Genomic DNA, 17,272 nt, shown 5'->3' on the forward strand with positions numbered 1-17,272 from the left:
CATAAAAAGGAATGAAATAATGCCATTTGCAGTAACGTGGATGGACCTAGAGATGATCATACTAAGTGAAGTCAGTCAGACAGAGAAACACAAATACCATGTGATATCAGTTGTATGTGAAATCTAAAATATGACACAAATGAACTTATTTATGAAACAAAAACAGATTCACTGGTTAGAAAGCAAACTGATGGTTACCAAAGGGGAAAGGTGAGGGGGAGGGATAAATTCAGAGTTTGGGATGAATATATACACACCACTATATATAAAATAGATAAACATATTATACAGCACAGGGAACTCTACTCAATACTGTGTAATGACCTATATGGAAAAAGAATCTGAAAAAGAAGAGATATATGTAAATGTATAACTGAATCACTTTGCTGTACACCTGAAACCAACACAACATTGTAAATCAACTCTACTCCAATATAAAACAAAAATTAAAAAAAATTAAAAACATGGAAAAAATTGCATACAAACAAAAGAAGTAAAATTTTTTAAAATAAGAAAGTGTGTATATTAAAAATGATAGTTTCCCCTTCCTCTTTTCACTGATGAAGTAACACCATTAACAGTTTGCTGTGTACTCTTTTCTCTGCCTATAGAAACATAAATATATGTTATATATATATATATATATATATATATATGGTAGGCTAATAGGTAATCACACTTTGTATAGTATTCTGCAACTTGCTTTTTATTTAACAGTATAAAGTGGACATCTTTCTAATGTGCACGTGTATAATTATTTCTCCTGGCTGCAGAGTGTTTTACAGTATGCATGAACCACTAGTTATTCAACTATTTGCCCGTTAATAAACATTTGTTTTGTAAAAAAAAAAGAATCCAAACGCCAAATGCAGTGTATCTGCTCCAATCCAATGGTTCTGCACAGCCTCTCTGCTTACTAAGATGTAAGAAATACTCAAAGCCGGTAGGTTTTCTTCCCATCCTGAAACGTGAGGGAGGTTTAACACTTTTAAAGAACTATAGTGATGTGCAGACGGAGGGCTGGGAAATCTACTCTTTGGTGGTTTCCTGGGTTCTTGTTCTCAAGTGTGGTTGCAGGTGAGAACCCCCAGGGCTTCCTGAAATTCCTGCTGCCTGGGCAGTACCGGCTGCAGGCTCCCTGGGTCCAGGCATCTGTCCGTCTCTCAGTCTGTCTGAAATCTAATGTCACATTTCACTCCAGCGTGCAGCCAGGCGACCGATGCTCTGGAGTGAGTACCAGACCTTCATCTAGTTTTCTGAATTCAAGAACCTTTTAAAATCTCACTGTTGACCGGAAGTCAAAGAAACAGCAGGTGACACGGCCAGAGGACGTGGGCACGGAGGCCTGGCGTCAACCCCGGCTGCCGCGCGTCGGTGCTCCTGAGCCAGTTTCTGGACCTTGTGGAGTCTTGTTGCCTCATCTGCAGGATGGAGGTGGTCCAAGCCTCGCTCGGTGCTTGTCAGGGTGAAACCCGTGAGGGGGTGGATGGTGGTGCCCAGGAAGGTGTGTCCACATCCCAGCGCCCGGAACCTGTGACAGTGACCTTGTCTGGAAAGGGGTCTTTGCACATGTGACCAAGGATCTCAGATGAGATCATCTGGGATTCTCTGGCCCTGAATCCAGCGACGAGACAGAAGACATGAAAACTGGCCCGTTTCCCTCGTGATTAGAACCACGATATTGATCACAGCGCTGTGACGAAGAGCTCCGCGTGTGTGTGTTCGTGGGGGCAGGGCGGGGGCGGGCACGAACAAATCAATAACTGTATCCACACCTGTGATGGTTAATTTTCTGTGTCAGCTTGACCGGGCCAACGGGTGCCCAGCCCCCCAGACGGCTGGTAAAACGTCATTCCGGGTGCTTCCGCGAGGGAGCTTCTGGAGGTGACGCGCATTTGAATCTGCGCACTGCGTGGAGATCGCCCTCACAGGGCCGGCAGGCGTCCTCCAGCCTTGGAGTCCGACTGGCACCCACATCACTGGTTCTCAGGCCTTCGGGATTGGACCAGAACCGCCTTTCCTGGGCCTCCAGCTTGCAGGCGGCGGTTGGAGGGACTTCTCAGCCTCCATAATCATGCCAGCCGATTCCTCGTTAACGAATCTTTTTCTGTACATCTCTGTACATCCTACCAGTTCTCTTTCTCTGGAGAACCTTGACGAATACAGTATCTGGACATACACCTAGGCATCTATCTATCTGTCTATTATCTATCTATCTATTTATCATCTATCTCGAAAGCTATTGAATTTGTACATGGGTTAATAGGAGTAAACTTTCTAAAGGATTCCTTTCTCCCATGCAACTTGCCATAGTTTTCCTTCTTGCTGAATGTGCATTTTTATTTTACACATTTTACTAAAAATGTCTCTAGTTTAGGATTCCGAAAGAATGGGACCTCTATTGCCATACAGGCCACCTGCAAAGCATTCCTTTTTTTCTCTTCTTTTCTTTAGATCCTAAGACATCCATAACGTGGGCAAGACAAGACATGCATGAACCTTCTCCATACTTGCTTCCAGGAGCAAGAGCCCTGGACCAGGGTCTCCTCAAGAATCAGAGGGTCCTTAAGGACACCTGCCCCTCTGCTGTCCCCGGCAAACACATGTACAACAGGAGACCGTTTCTCAGCATCCTGTCAGAGAAGTGTAAGGTGACACCGCCAGTGCGTATTCAGGGTCCCGCGCTCATTAAGCTCTCCAGGGATGAGCTGCTCATTGAAGAGGGTTGGGCTGTGCTGTGCCTTCTGTGACCAAGAGAAGAGGTATCCCGGGGTCCCCCCAGAGCAAGGTGCTGCAGGAGGGCCAAGCTCACAACACAGGATCCTGAAGAGAACAGACTGCAGAGCACTTGTCTTCTGGAGAGAGTCGTTGCCATGACGTCATAAACGCATCCTGCGGTTTGGTAACCAAAGCTTCAGGCTGGTTGGTTTGCTTGTTTTTTAATTGCGGTGAAACACACACCAAGCCATGTACCACCCTTCCCATGGCTAAGCACTGTCAGCTCTGCACAGGCTGACATGGGACCTTCTCATCCTCTTCCCAGAGCATCTCCCCCTTCCCTCCCACCAGCCCTGGCCACACATCAGCTTTCGGCTTTTAAAACTATCAACAAGGATCTGATAGAAAAAATACGGAAAGAAAGGAAATTCTGACCAAAGGAACTGGGGGCCGTGAGAAAGATCGAGGGTGTCTCTGGAATGGGGGGAGGCCCCGCGCCAGGTCCCGGGGTCTGCGTGACGTCGGAGCCATAGCTGTGTGACCGACGCGCGCGGCTTCCCGGACCTGAGAGCTTCTGCCCCCATGCACCTGTCTTTCATGACTGTTGTTGCTGACCTCCTGCATGAAAGGTGCCAATCCTTGTGAATCTCGCCCCCCATGAGGTTACGTTGCTGTCCCCGGCAGTTCCGAAACTTGCTAGAACCCTCTGCTTCTGCGGGTGGTGCTCCCCAGCACTCGCCGGCCCCAGGGGACACTTTAAACCTTTGGCATTTGAGGAATCAAGTTCGCAAGCCCACGCCCCTGCCTGTGACCCTGCCTCTGCGGTGGAGGTGGCCCTCAGTCCCAGCACGGGCACAGCCGGCCACCAGGGAGGGGACCCAAATGTCCCGGCACATCTGCATCTTACACCACAGACCTGTCTCTTTATGGAGCTCACGCAGTGCCGTTTCGTGTCCTTTCCACACACCAAGAACCCAACAACCATATCCATTGTGTGGCTCTCACACTGAGCCATTGATCTTCTCACCAAGAAACCCTCGAGGTAATGGGACACTGTGACAAGGTCGCTCCTGAAGGGAAAGCCCGAGGCCAGGGGAGCGGTGCTCTAGGTGGACGCCCAGTACCACTCAGGCCAGTGTCCCCAGCAGAGGCATTCGCACGCAGCAGGAAGGCTAGCGGGGCCAAAGCCTCACACACAGGCCTCTGGAAACCCACCTGCGCCGGGAGCGGGCACCCGGCGTCCCGGAGCGAAATGTGTGCGGGCCAGTTGCCATCTGGGGCCGGACCTCCTCTGTGCCATCCTGGGGTCACCTGGCCTCAGCCGTCCCCTCTAGGGGCTCCGGGGAGTAGACACCAGCAGCCTCAGGCTCAGACCAGTCCAGGGCTCTCGACAGGCCAGGGTCCCCTCCGGGGACGCTGGAGGACAACACCCTCTGCTGGCCCAGCTGCCCTGTCATCACTCATCAGAGGCTGCGGGAAAATCACTTTGCACGGAGTGGGGAGGGAGGCAATTCCCTGAGATTGATAGCGCTAAATATGAAACCGCATGTACCCCACCCATGAAGCAGGGAATCAGAGGCGTATTGTTAGTGGGGAGATGAATGGAACTTGAGATAACCTTGGCAAATCAGGCATATGTTAGGGTTAGGCTTTGTCACTAAGCAGGCTATAAATTACAGACATATTGTAAGTCCGTAAACTCTTCTAATGAATTGAGTGACAGTGGTAATTCAATGCGGGACATGCCAGCTTAACCCTTTTAAGAAATTAGCCCCAGGTCGCTACAATGCAACAAGCCAAAATGCGTTCAAAGTTAGTGTTTAATCTCTCCCGAGGGAGCACAGGCAATTAGATAAAAATACCTGGTTAAATGTTCCTGCAAATGAAAAACAGAAGTTCAAGACCCTGTGGGCAATTACATTATTTCACAGTTCATTCTTTTAGGAGTTGTTTTTTTTTGTCCTGCACATAATCTTCATTATGGCCCTTTTCCCCTAAAATGATGCCAGTAACTAAACGGTAGGCGGAAGTCCCAGCGTGCAGTGCAGTTCTGGTGACGGCTGAGCTCATCAGGGTGCATTATGTGCTCTGGGGCTAAAGGCTCAGACACTTTAACCAGAAACGGGGGCAGGAACTCCATACAAATGTACTGCCCGCGGTGTCTTGTTGCCATAATGAAGTGGAATTTATAAATAAAACTGAGGTGCAAAGACAGACCCCGTGCATTTCCTGGACGTTACTGACAGGTATGACACCGGTGACAGCTAAGCTGGGGTCGGGAAGCGATTTCAGAAATTGCTGTATATTTTAGTAAAAGTTGCATGTAGAAATAAGTGACAAATCAGTGTTAATCAAAAGAAAACTTTAAATTCAAATGGGAGAATTAAAGGTAATATGTCATGATTTTAAATGTGTTGACATAGTAAAAAGCATTCTTTCGTTCTTATTCAGCTGGAAGTAATGCAGAACAGCACCCGCGGATATAATTATTGTATAATAGGTGCTGCTCTGGCTCCTAATGTTACGAAACTAAGAACTTTAAGAGTAAGCCGCCGCTATCTAGGTGCACTTTCTCTCTTACAGAACACAATTGTATTTTACTATAGGTGTTCGAGGGAAACGCGCTTTTTCTCTCTTTATCATGGGACCAGCATTCTGTAGCCCTCGCTCTCTCTCTGCCACGCAAGGAATTCCAAGCAGATTCGACGCCTGCAGATCTTACGTGAGCAGACCCGCAATTTGCGTCATTTTCTCTGGCTCCAGGACAAGGTGTTCACAGAACATTTCTATCCAGCGGAACTGTACGATTTACATTAACAGGGACAACAAGTACAAATCATACTTTTATTTTACATATTTTACATACTTTAACTGTATCTTTACTCAGGTGATCTGCAAGGACCTTGACCAGAAATGTCAGACAATAGTCTGTTTCCATAACTTATGAAATGGGATCATTCGTTTAAATTTTTAATTAAATTTTAGTTAATAAAGTTTTATTTTTTTAATTTTAAATTTTATTTATTTTTGGTTGCATAGGGTCTTCGCTGCGGTGAGCGGATTTCTCATGGTGGTGGCTTCTCTTGTTGCGGAGCACGGGCTCTAGGCGCGTGGGCTTCAGTAGCTGTGGCTCGCGGGCTCTAGAGCGCAGGCTCAGTAGTTGTGGCGCACGGGCTTAGTTGCTCCGCGGCGTGTGGGATCATCCCGGACCAGGGCTCGAACCCGTGTCCCCTGCATTGGCAGGAGGATTCTTAACCACTGCGCCACCAGGGAAGCCCCCGGGGATTATTAAAGAATCTGAATCATTTGCCTAAAAAATCTAATTCAGAAAAACAATCCACGGACCTGCCATTTGCCATTTATGTGGGAAACAAAGGACACACTCTGACCTATCGGATTTCCATGACTTTTCTGGGGGTGCATGCATTCTTTTGTTAAATTGGACCTTAATTTTTGAACTAAGTAAACGGGCATGGCTTCAGCTTGCAGGCGAGCAGGTGCCTTCCTTCTGGGGAGGTCAGTGGCGGTGCACTGGCATGGAGACCCCGCCCGCCCGGCTGCGGGCTCTGCTGCTGGAGGGGACAGACAGGGCACAGGTTTGCTGTCCTGCTCCCGGGCACCCTGCTCTCCTGGTTCTTGCTCCCCCCTCCTGGCCACTGGAGTGCCCGTGGGCACACGGGGCCCTTGATGGTCGTTCTTGGATTCTGTGAATGAAAAATGCTGCTGCCGTATCAGTAAATCGAGGGTGTTGCGGCCCCCAAGCCTGCAGCCACTGCAGCTGCCCCCACGGCGCCCCTGAGGGGACTCCGTCTGGGAAAGCACAGGACGCGGCCCCAGAGAGCTGAGGTGCACGTCAAAGGAACGATTCCAGTGAGCCCAGACTCCCGTACCTCACCGCACATAGAGAAGCGCTCCATTCCTTAACTGGAGATGTCGGGTTTTCTTTCATTAACAGTAATCTTTTGATGTTCCGACTACCTGGTCTTTGTTGCAGAAGCTCCTGTATACCCTGGCTCCCCCCGACCTCTTCAGGGGAGTCCCTCCGAGCCTTCTGAGAGGCTGCGTCCCGGGCTTAAGTCCTCAGTTTTGTTTGCCAAATAAAACATAATTTTATCAACTTCTATGTTGTGCATTTTCTTCAGTTGGCAGCTCCGATCAGAGACGAGCATGACGTTGACACCCTAACTTCAGGAAGCCTCTCAGCCCTCGAGGGCGGCCACAGGGGCTGAGGGGGCCGTTGGCTTGTTCTGTTGGGCCTGCTAAGTACTTAAGGTGGCAACTTCTACGTAAAATGCAGCTGCAAAGCCTCTCTCAAACATCGGGCCCGACCACGCGGAGCTACAAGTCCGCAGGCCCCCCGGCATCACCAGGGCCTCTGCTCAGAGCACATCAGCACCCACCCCGCCCTCCCTGCCTGGCCCCGGACTCACGAAGCACCCAGGGTGGGCGTCTCCCGCCGGACCCTCTGCTCTGTGTGTCTCTCCAAGCCCAGGTGGGCTTCAGCGGGCAGAGACCGTGGCCGTTAGCACCTGCTCTTCAAAGTGCGGCCCGAGGGCCGGCGGCACGGCCACCACACGCTAGAAGCGCCACCTCAGGCCCCTGCTGGGATCCGCTGGGTCAGAGCCTGCTTCGTGCCGGGGTCCCCGGGCCCATGCGAGCGCTTGGAAGGTTAAGACACCACGGACAGGCCCTCCGGGTGCTCAGTCGGTACAGGTGGTGGCTGAGAGGGAGGTGGCGAGTAGCGACAGCGCTGGGCCTGATGCTTTTTAAGCAAATTAATTAAACCTACACTCAGATGAATAAAAAAAGTGAGCTGCACCTACTCCAGAAATCTCAGACGGGGGTGTGGTGGGCTGAAATTAAGGAAACTGGCTAGAATTAGCAATTCCCGCCTTTCAGCTGGCCACTGCCTGGGGACTGAATCACACCTGGGACTTTCATTCACCAGGTTTCCAGAGGACCGAGCTCCCCTCGCCGGACAGGGCTGAGAAGTGTTTCATGTCACCTGCACGAGCCTGGCATCCATGCCACTGAGAGCTGTGCTCAGGGGCAGAGAGGAACCTTCATCACAGGCCCTCGGGAGCCTCCGTCTGGGCCCCGAGTTTGCGTGTTTCCTAGTGCGTCGTATGGAAGACGCCAGGAAAGGTGGCCATGGGCCCAGAGAGCCTGGACAGCTTGTCACCCACGTGCAGCCCAGCCCAGAGGCCACAGGCCGAGGCCACGTGTGCTCGTCTCGCTGGTGCACGCACACTGGAGCAGGACTGGGGCTGTCTGTCACCAACGCTGTTCTGTTCCTGCCCCGTCTTTCTAACGTTACTGAATTCAGGACGACCCAGGACGACACGCCCCGTGGGCCCCACGTGAGGACAAAGCCTCGGTGCTCACCCCTGCTGGAGCCCGACGCAAGGACCCAGCCCCTCAGCCCCCTTCTGCCCACCGCCGCACCTGAGCCCGTCTGCTGGCTGCGGAGGGAGCCCGCGGCCCCCTTGTCTCTGGCCCCCCGTCGTGCCCCTGCGACTCAGCACAGCTTCACGGGCCCCCGAGGGCAGGGCCGGCTTTCCTGATGGGCTGCCCACCTGCCCCTCACAGCTGCCCCACGTGCAGAACTCCCTCTTCCGTGTGGCTCCCACCCGCGGGCCAGGCCTGCTCAATGCCCAGGGGCAGGAAGCACCCACCCAGCTGTCCCATGACGCCGCCGGAACTGAGGGAGGACCACCAGCTGTAAGGGCCTCAAATCTGCAGGTGAGAAGCTCCAAAAACCTCCGGCACCTACATTCTATCATGAGACGCTGTCACCGTCTCACTGTTTCCCAGTCCCTTTCACCACAGGTGGCAGCACCGTCACCTGTGGCTCAATAGCAGTGCCCGCACAGCTCTGTGCTCAGGTGTTGTGCGTGGTTGTGGACGGTGGTCCTTGATTGTGGATGGTTCTGTATGGTCGTGGATGGTTCTATGTGGTCATGGACGGTTGCGGATGGTTCTATGTGGTTGTAGATGGTTGTACATGGTTGTGGAAGGTTGCAATGGTGTGGATGGTTGTATATGGTTGTGAAAGGTTCTGGATGGTTGCAATGTCTGTGGGAGGTTGTCCATGGTTAGAGATGGCTGCCCATAGTTGTGAATTGCTGTCTTTGTTTGTGGACAGTTGTATATTGTTGTGAGCGGCTGCAGTGTTTGTATATGGTTGTCCATGGTCGTGAATGTTCTCACAGTTCTGGAGGGAGCAGGGTTCATCCCGCCCACTTCAGGGGGATGAGCCTCTACAAACTCTGCATCTCCTCGGCAGCACCTGGGGCCACAGGCTTTCACCCAGAACAATCTCAATGTCGCTTCACTTCTTAAACTCAAATGGATTCATTCGAAAGAAGTGCAAATCTTGGTCCCTTTCATTTTGCTCCGGGATTTACATGTTGAAATAGAAACTATTATAAACTAATTTCCTTTTATTACAGTTTGTTTTAATTTCCCATTAAGCACGATATTGTTTTTCAGGCGCATAGATTACTATATTAGCGAAGACTCTCATTCCAGGGAAAGGGAGGTTACAACCTGTTTGTTATAAGAATGGTGGCATTGGTTTGATGGGGTTGTAACTGCGGGTGTGAACGTGTGGCCTGCTTGGGAGCACATTCAAATCACCAGCTGATAGACTGGGCTCAGGCAGGCGGCTCTGTAGGCGCTCAGTGGAAAACACACTCGCTTTCTATGATAAATAAATAAGTAACCCTTTTGGTAAAGCAAGAAGGCCGTCTGCAGTCTGCCTCTGCCCGTACCCAGAAGCTGCTAGAGTCATAAATCCACCAGAGGTCTTGCATTCTGACCCAACCGCACAAGGCCAGCAAACAGCTGGAGCCCAGCTCTTTCAGAACAAGGAGCTCTTGGAGCCTCGTAGCCAAGCCGGCCCCAGTGGCTCTTGTCCTCGGAACGAGGGATCTGCCAGCTGTTCGTGGGGAGAGCTGACCAAGGACGATCCAGCTTCTTGCTTAACCCCCACAGCATGCACTGTTTTCGACCAAATGACAACCAAAGTTACTTCAGAAGTTTCTCATTAGCCTCATCCCTTGAGGACACTCCATCTCAGAAACTCCCCTTGACTTTCAGTCTCTCAGACACTCCCAAGGAGCCAGGGACCGTGCCTGGCTACAGTGGGTGGATTCCGGGTGGTGTTTTCAGAAGAGGAAATCTTAAAACGCTTCCCGAAGTCCAATCGGTGGGCAACAGGCTGGAATAAAACGAGAGGCCGAGAGGAGAGTGAGGACAGTGGGTGAAGGAGAGACGAGTTCGGTTAAATCCCAGTAGCATGGACAGGTCACCGAATGACCAGAAGCCTTTGAAGTACTTGGCGGGGGTGACGGCTTCTGTGCCAGTGGGGGGCACACCGGCTCTCTTGAGACCGAGAAGCAGGTGGCATCGCCCTTCCACAGCTCTGGACACTGCAGAGTCAGGAGGCGCCGGGAGCTGGGCCGGGAGGAGGTCATCCACCTGAAGGAGCCCGTCCTGCTGGGCCCGAATTGGGAGGGGTGGGGAGCCAACCACTGCGGGACCCCACTGGAGCCCGGGGTCGGTGAGGACTGTGGTGGAGGGGCGGAGGGGCTGGCAGAGTCGGACCCTGACCCCAAAACCCCGGGGAGAGCGGTGCCGGGCACCCACCTCGGAGGGGCCTTGGTGAGCTTCCAGAGCTTCCAAGGATGGCACCTGGGGAAGTGACCGTGACCTCTGACCCCTCCATTGCCCCTACCACTCGGCCACCCGGCAGCAACACCCAAGCTAACACTCAGGTCCCCTCCTGCCATCTCTCCTACCTCCACCTCCTGCTGCACCAGAGAGGGGAGCCCACCCCTGGACAAGGCAGCTGACGGGCCTAGAGTGGGGCTGGCCCTCTGGGGGTGGGAATGGCCCGGCCTCAGGTCCCAGGTGCACAAGAAGCCCCGGCCCCCGAAGCTGGCATGGCGACTCAGAGGTCCCCCAAAGCCAGGGGGCTCAGCACGGCAGCCCTGGGCCCCCCGGGGCCATAGGGCACCTTAGCAACCACCCTTGACGCTGTGTCCTGATGGGAAATCTGGCTGCAGAGAAATGCATCCGAACACACAAGACCCAGCTTTGACTTCCTTCCCTTCAGAGTGAGATAAAATTTGAAATGTTCAAGTTCAAATTTGAAATGTTCAAGTTCAAAACAACCCTGTTGTTCAGGTTTTTAATGTAGACATTGCCTCGTTCTGCTCAGTCAAGGTTTTCCCCCTCTGGCGCCACCTACCCACTGAGTCTGTAAAGTGATCATTTGCAAAGAAAGAACCTGTAGGGACTTCCCTGGTGGCACAGTGGTTAAGACTCCGTGCTCCCAAGGCAGGGGACGTGGGTTCGATTCCCGGTCAGGAAACTAGATCCCACACGCAGGCCGCAACTAAGAGTTCACATGCCCCAACTAAGGAACCCTCGAGCCTCAACTAAGGAGCCCGCCTGCTGCAACAAAGACCCAATGCAGCCAAATAAAATAAATAAATACTCTTCTTAAAAAAAGAACCTGTAAGCATCCAGCCCGGTGTCCCCACACATGAAGGGACGTGGCTCTGAAGCAGAGCGGTCACTGGGCCAGGGCCAGGTTTGGTCCATTTGGCTTCCCAGGCTAAGGGAAAGGCATCTTTCTTTTTAAGATCAACATGAATTTTTAAAATCTCCCTCAATTATTTCAGATAAAAATCTGAAGAGACGCGCCAACAACATCACTGGTCGTTGAACTTGTGATAGATCAGGACAGTGCTTTGGGCAGGAATCTCCCAACCCCGCCTCCTGCTGTCCACAGAATTATGCTTCCTTAGTTGTGTGCGTCCCACGAATAAAGATTCAGAGGGTACATTCACCTCCTTGCGCCCCAACCGCAAGATTTTCTGTACTTCAGCCACGGCACTGGCCTGTGACCAGCTAAGCGTTTGGCCTGAATTTGATCTCAGAATAAAATTAGCCCTCGATTCCCCATTCCAGTGGAAATTGTATGGCCTTCCCTCTCCACTTTCTTAATGGCTCCTTCACTACAAAGCCTCAATTGAATGGCCAAGTTGGCCATCCATAAGATTTGGAATTAGATGTACCGAGCGTAAATCAATAGAAAGGAAATCAAAACTAAAAGGCCAGAATTAGTTTTGCAGCTTGCTTTGCGCAAAACAACTTTGCATTGAACCTCGGGGCCACCTGGAGACTCCAGAACAACGCTGCGTCCCCGCTTCAGGCCACTGATGTAATGAAGCTATTTTATGAGCAGACATTAATGACAAGGTCCATTAAAACGGGATTACATACCTGGCTCATTCACCTCCAAGAGCTGCTAGACAACAAAATTAGAAAACTCAGAATTCCAAGTGTTTGATTCCAAATTGAAAGGGACGATGCATCTGCAAGGGTTTCAGCAGTCTCTCCATGGTTCCTGACTCAGATTTCCACAGAATTCCACGCTCTTGTGAATTTAAGATGCATCGTTTCCTGGATTCAACAGGGGGAGGTATAAGGAAGCCCCTCAGACTCATTTAGAATTGAGAGGAAGTTATCATCCTCCCTCCAAGACAACCTCCCCAAGAGCTCTGGTCGTTCTCCAGCAGGGCACACCAGGTAGGGACCTTCATCCGTCTCTGCTGGTCCACCCTGGTCCTGTGCCTTCAGACTTGCCAACCCTTTATCACATTAGGAAAGTCATTTTCCAAGCTAATCAGCTCTTGGCTACCAATGGCTGGTCAATTATTAACATGTTATCCCTTCCAAAAGTATTTCATCTCATGTGGTACCCCCCAATAACATAATATTTTAAGTAAAGGAAGAACTCTCTAATGGTAAAAATCCAACCACCTGAGCCAATGAGAAGACAAGTTTGTGTCTTTATGGTCTGAAGGAGCTGCGTACTGTGTCGCCATCTATGGTTGGATCTGTGAACTGCAGATCCCTGTTGTATTTCCACGGTGGGCAACCGAGCCATAAAAGATAGCAGAACTAACTGTTCTATTCTGAACCTTTATTAGTCAAAAGAGAACCATGTCACTTCCACCCTTCCTTCTAGTTCCAAAGCATGGAAACTTTTATTTATTCTGCATTGTTATAAGAAACATGAGTTCTTACTCACAATGAAGCGTAAGCTCTGACGAACGGGTGTTGGCATGTGTGATTTCAGGGTGAAAAGAGACAGCAGACCCAGCTGCTTCAAGGCTGTGGTGTGATCTTAAGAAAACCAGCACCTAGAGTCTGTCATACAGAGTGAAGTAAGTCAGAAAGAGAAAAACAAATACCGTATGCTGACACATATATATGGAATCTAAGGGAAAAAAAAAGGTCATGAAGAACCTAGGGGCAAGACGGGAATAAAGGCGCAGACCTACTAGAGAATGGACTTGAGGACACGGGGAGCAGGGGGAGGGTAAGCTGCGACAAAGTGAGAGAGTGGCATGGACATATATACACTACCAAACGTAAAATAGATGGCTAGTGGGAAGCAGCCGCATAGCGCAGGGAGATCAGCTCGGTGGTCTGTGACCACCTAGAGGGGTGGGACAGGGAGGGTGGGACGGAGACGCAAGAGGGAGGGGCTATGGGGATATATGTATATGTATAGCTGATTCACTTTGTTATAAAGCAGAAACTAACTCACCCTTGTAAAGCAATTACACTCCAATAAAGATGTTTAAAAAAAAAGAAAATCAGCAAATGAGAAAACTCTTTTCACTCATTCACTGCAAAATTTAACAGCAGGCAGCATGAACTTCTCTGCTAAAGTTGATCTTCCCTGTAGAACACTAGAGTGACAGAAAGAGATCTCTGCACTTTTTTTAAACTGACAAATTCTACCTCTTTTCTAGAATCTCTGAGTTCTGGGATGCACTTACCGACAGGAAGAATAGAAGAGAGAATTTCTATGGGAAAACTTGGGAGAATGGAAACAAAACATGAAAAATTGGTGCTAAAAAAGAAAAAAAAGTGAATGTGTGTGTGTGTATATATATATATGTATGTATGTAATAAATAGCTGATGGGATCTGCATGTTTTGAGATAGAACTCAATTCTATTTTGAAAGTGAGGTTCCTTCAGTACCCAGACAATGAGCGGTGATTGATGACCTTTGATATTTTTCTCCAAGAGTGATTTCAGGTTAAAAACATATGTTCCATGCTAAGGTGAAGTTCTCACCAAATGTAAAATTTTACTGCCAGTTCACACATTCAGCCAAAAGTTCCTTTAAGTTAATTATACATTATCTGAACAAGTGTATACACGTTCAGTCTCTTCATATCTGTACACATTTTCTGGTACTTTTGTTCTGATTTTTAAAGAACCTTGACTAATTCACTTTAGCGTGAAGCTAATCCTACACCGTGGGGCTAAGTATAAAACAAGTGACATTCTCAAATGGGTGACAAAAATGAACAGACTGGGGACAATTAAGTCTCATTAGCTGCGTGTTGTCACATTAACTACGGGCTGCGGCACCAATTTTCTCTTCTCTGTCATGGGCCAACGCGCCCCCCGCTTTTATGGAGCAAGCCTCTTGGTGATGAGATGCCCAGAGCAAACCCTGCTTCAGCTCTCTTCATGTGGAGCCCTCTGGACTTTATTTCCATTGCCACAATCTTAGAAGTTCACCCCTCAGGTCTGTTGCTCACAGCGACGAGTCACTGAAATGGTCAAGCAGCAGAAAAAAGTTCTTTCCCTGCTGCTCAGTCCGCACCGCAGTTAAAGCCGTGGGTGGGAACAGAGTGACTTTATTTCAAGGCATGATTTTAGAACCTTGAAGGCGGTCATGAGACCCAGACCTATAGGATGCCCAGTTTGAATTCTTAGTCACTTGATCCCAGCAATCGTAGGACTGACAACTGTGGATTTGTGAACGCGCCCAGGGGGATGAACCGTCGTCTGCTTTTCCACAGTGATGGGGAAGAACAGCAGCGAGGCTGCAGCACGCGCATTAGTGGGGGTGTTGCTGGTTTAAAAGCATCTTTAAAGTTTCTTTACGCTGTTTCGCTTTTTGTCTCTCTCTAGTTAATGATGTCCTTTGGGGAAAAACCCCTGCATTTAAGCTCAGCTAACAGAGGTCCTACTCCATAGTGGTGTGTTTTGCAAGGAGTGGGTCTGGATAAACTTTCCCAGCACAATTTTATATCTAAGCCCTGATGGCTTTTTCTTTGAATTTTCCAGTTAATACTTAATTCTATGTAAGCAACTTTTTTTCCCCTTTCATTGTAAGGTAAGCCCATCCTCCAACAACAGTGTGTTTTGTATAATATATTGGATTTTGCCAAAATTATTTCTTAAAGCAATATTGGATTCTTTATCTGAATTCAAGAGAATGATACAAAACAGAACCTGAAAATGGAAGTGGTCTCAGGGAGCACGTCTGCCCAGACATTCTAGGTCTGTCTTTGCCATCCTGAGGCACTCACAGCTAAGCGGCTACACTGACCAGCCATTTTATTACATGTAGAAATGTGTAAATAATCTGATTTCCTGTAACAGCAACACTGAAACACAGTCTTCTCAGAAAACACAGCCCATGCGGAGACAAAGAGGATGAATGAACGAACAGATGAATGGATGAAAAGATGGTTGGTTGGATGGATGAATGAAGAGATGAATGGATAAACTGATGAATGAATACAGCGGTGTTCTCAGGGGTCCCCTTACTCAGGCAAATCCTCCCTGCTGCTTCCTCAGCAGAGGTGGCATTTCACTTTTCTCTCCCACGCTTAGAATTCCCTGTAGAGGGGTCCTGGGAATGCAGAGCTATTTTGGCCCATTGAGGTCAAGGTTGGGGTCCCCAAACGCAGCGCCCGGCACCACCAGCAGCCTCGGGCTGGGCAGTCGCAGGGCTGGTCTGCTCGGACTCGCCTCCCGTGGACCCTCCCCAGGGAGGAAGGGCCACTGGCCACGGCCCACGTGGCCTCCGTGCAAGACCCAGGTCCCTTCCTGCCTTTACAGCATCCACATAACCAGTCCCTACAGTTAATCCGTGAAGCATCAGAACTTGGCGACTGACACAGTTCATCTTTCCCAGCAACTCTGTTTAAAGCTTTCTGAGGACAAAAGTAAGAAGACAATTATACAGATTGCGGAGACCAGAGAAAGAGCAGGAGAAAGAGAAGCTCGGAGAGACACAACCACAGTGGAAAGTGCACAGCTCAGCAGTTAACAGGGCAGCGTCCCAGCTGATAGGACGACAGCCCAGCACCTGAGCGCACGCACGCGCCTGATTAAACCCAGCAACACACACCCGGAAGAAGGCTGTAAGCTGGGACACGTCTTTGCCAGAAGCAGCGTGTTAACCGCTGCTCGTGCACTTCTCCAACTGCAGTCCTTTAATTCTTTCATTTAGAGAACAGTTTACATTATAATAGCCAGCATCACTTCTGTTTTAAAACAATTGATTATATGGCTGTTGCCAAATTATGGACCCACTGGACATTTTCATAAGTGAAAACAACTGCAAATGTGCTTTGAAAATGACCTTTAAATAGGGAGTCTGGTGACACACAGAGGCATGGCCTAAGGGTCCTGGTGCCCCTATTCCGAGGCCTCCAGCGGGTTGAAACATCTCCTCTTTCCTCTCAAGTTTTCTGGGAGCAGAGGTCTGTGGACTTGGCAGCGGGAAGCCCGTGAGTTACAGCCCCTTGCAGACTGTCACACTGCATCGGAGGGCCACATGCTGGTGACTCCACGCGTTCATTCTGTGGCCGAAAGTGCCTCAAACAAATCTTCCCGGAACCTCAAAATCCTGCCAACCCCACCGGCTCAGCACCCGGCCAGCAAGGAATCTTCCCAAGTCCTAAACATCTCAGAAGCCAAGGTGCAGCAGCAAACAGCAGAGGCCCAGAGACCAAATGCCCCCGGGATGAGCGCAGGGCCTTGAGGAGCTCCTTCAGGGACAGGAAACGGCACCGCCAGTGGGGGGTGGAGGGCGGGTGGGAAGGGGGGTTGGGACATGACCCCCGAGGCCAGACCCAGCCCAGTGATCTCAGCATTAGCCAGAAACGAGTGACCCAGCCCCCCGGGGAGGGCCGTCCTAGTGGGATCAGTGTAAGAGGCTTGTCTGAGGTCACCACCCAGCACGTGGCTACGCTGGGAAGTCAACCAGCCCCTGCGACTGGAGCTGACCTCTTAACCCTGGTGCCCATGGCTGCTGCAAACTTGCCCCAGCTGGACACGTGCCCCCACGTTTCACAGAGAGCCTGCACGCTCTTCTACTGCATGAAAATTGGAGCAGACATCTTTTCCCCTGTTCTTCCCACTAAGCACCACAAAAAGCCCTGGTCGTCACGGACAAAGCAAACATGGGAAGCCTCTGGAAGGTGCAGAGGCAGCAGAGGTACAAGGATCACGAGGCCCAGCCTGGCCGGGAGCCCCTAGTTCGTGGTTTGGCTTATGCCTCCCACCAGGTGCTGGAGAAACTTGGCAGATCTGGAAACACCCACAGATCCATACGAGAAAGGCTGTTCTCCAGCCTAAGGACCGGGAGACCAGTCGGCCTCCCAAGACCCGCAGTGCTTCCACAGTAATGGTTCCACCCCAGCCAAATAGCACAGAGGA

Source organism: Delphinus delphis, chromosome 18, assembly GCF_949987515.2.
Source record: "Delphinus delphis chromosome 18, mDelDel1.2, whole genome shotgun sequence".
Lineage (NCBI taxonomy): Eukaryota > Metazoa > Chordata > Mammalia > Artiodactyla > Delphinidae > Delphinus > Delphinus delphis.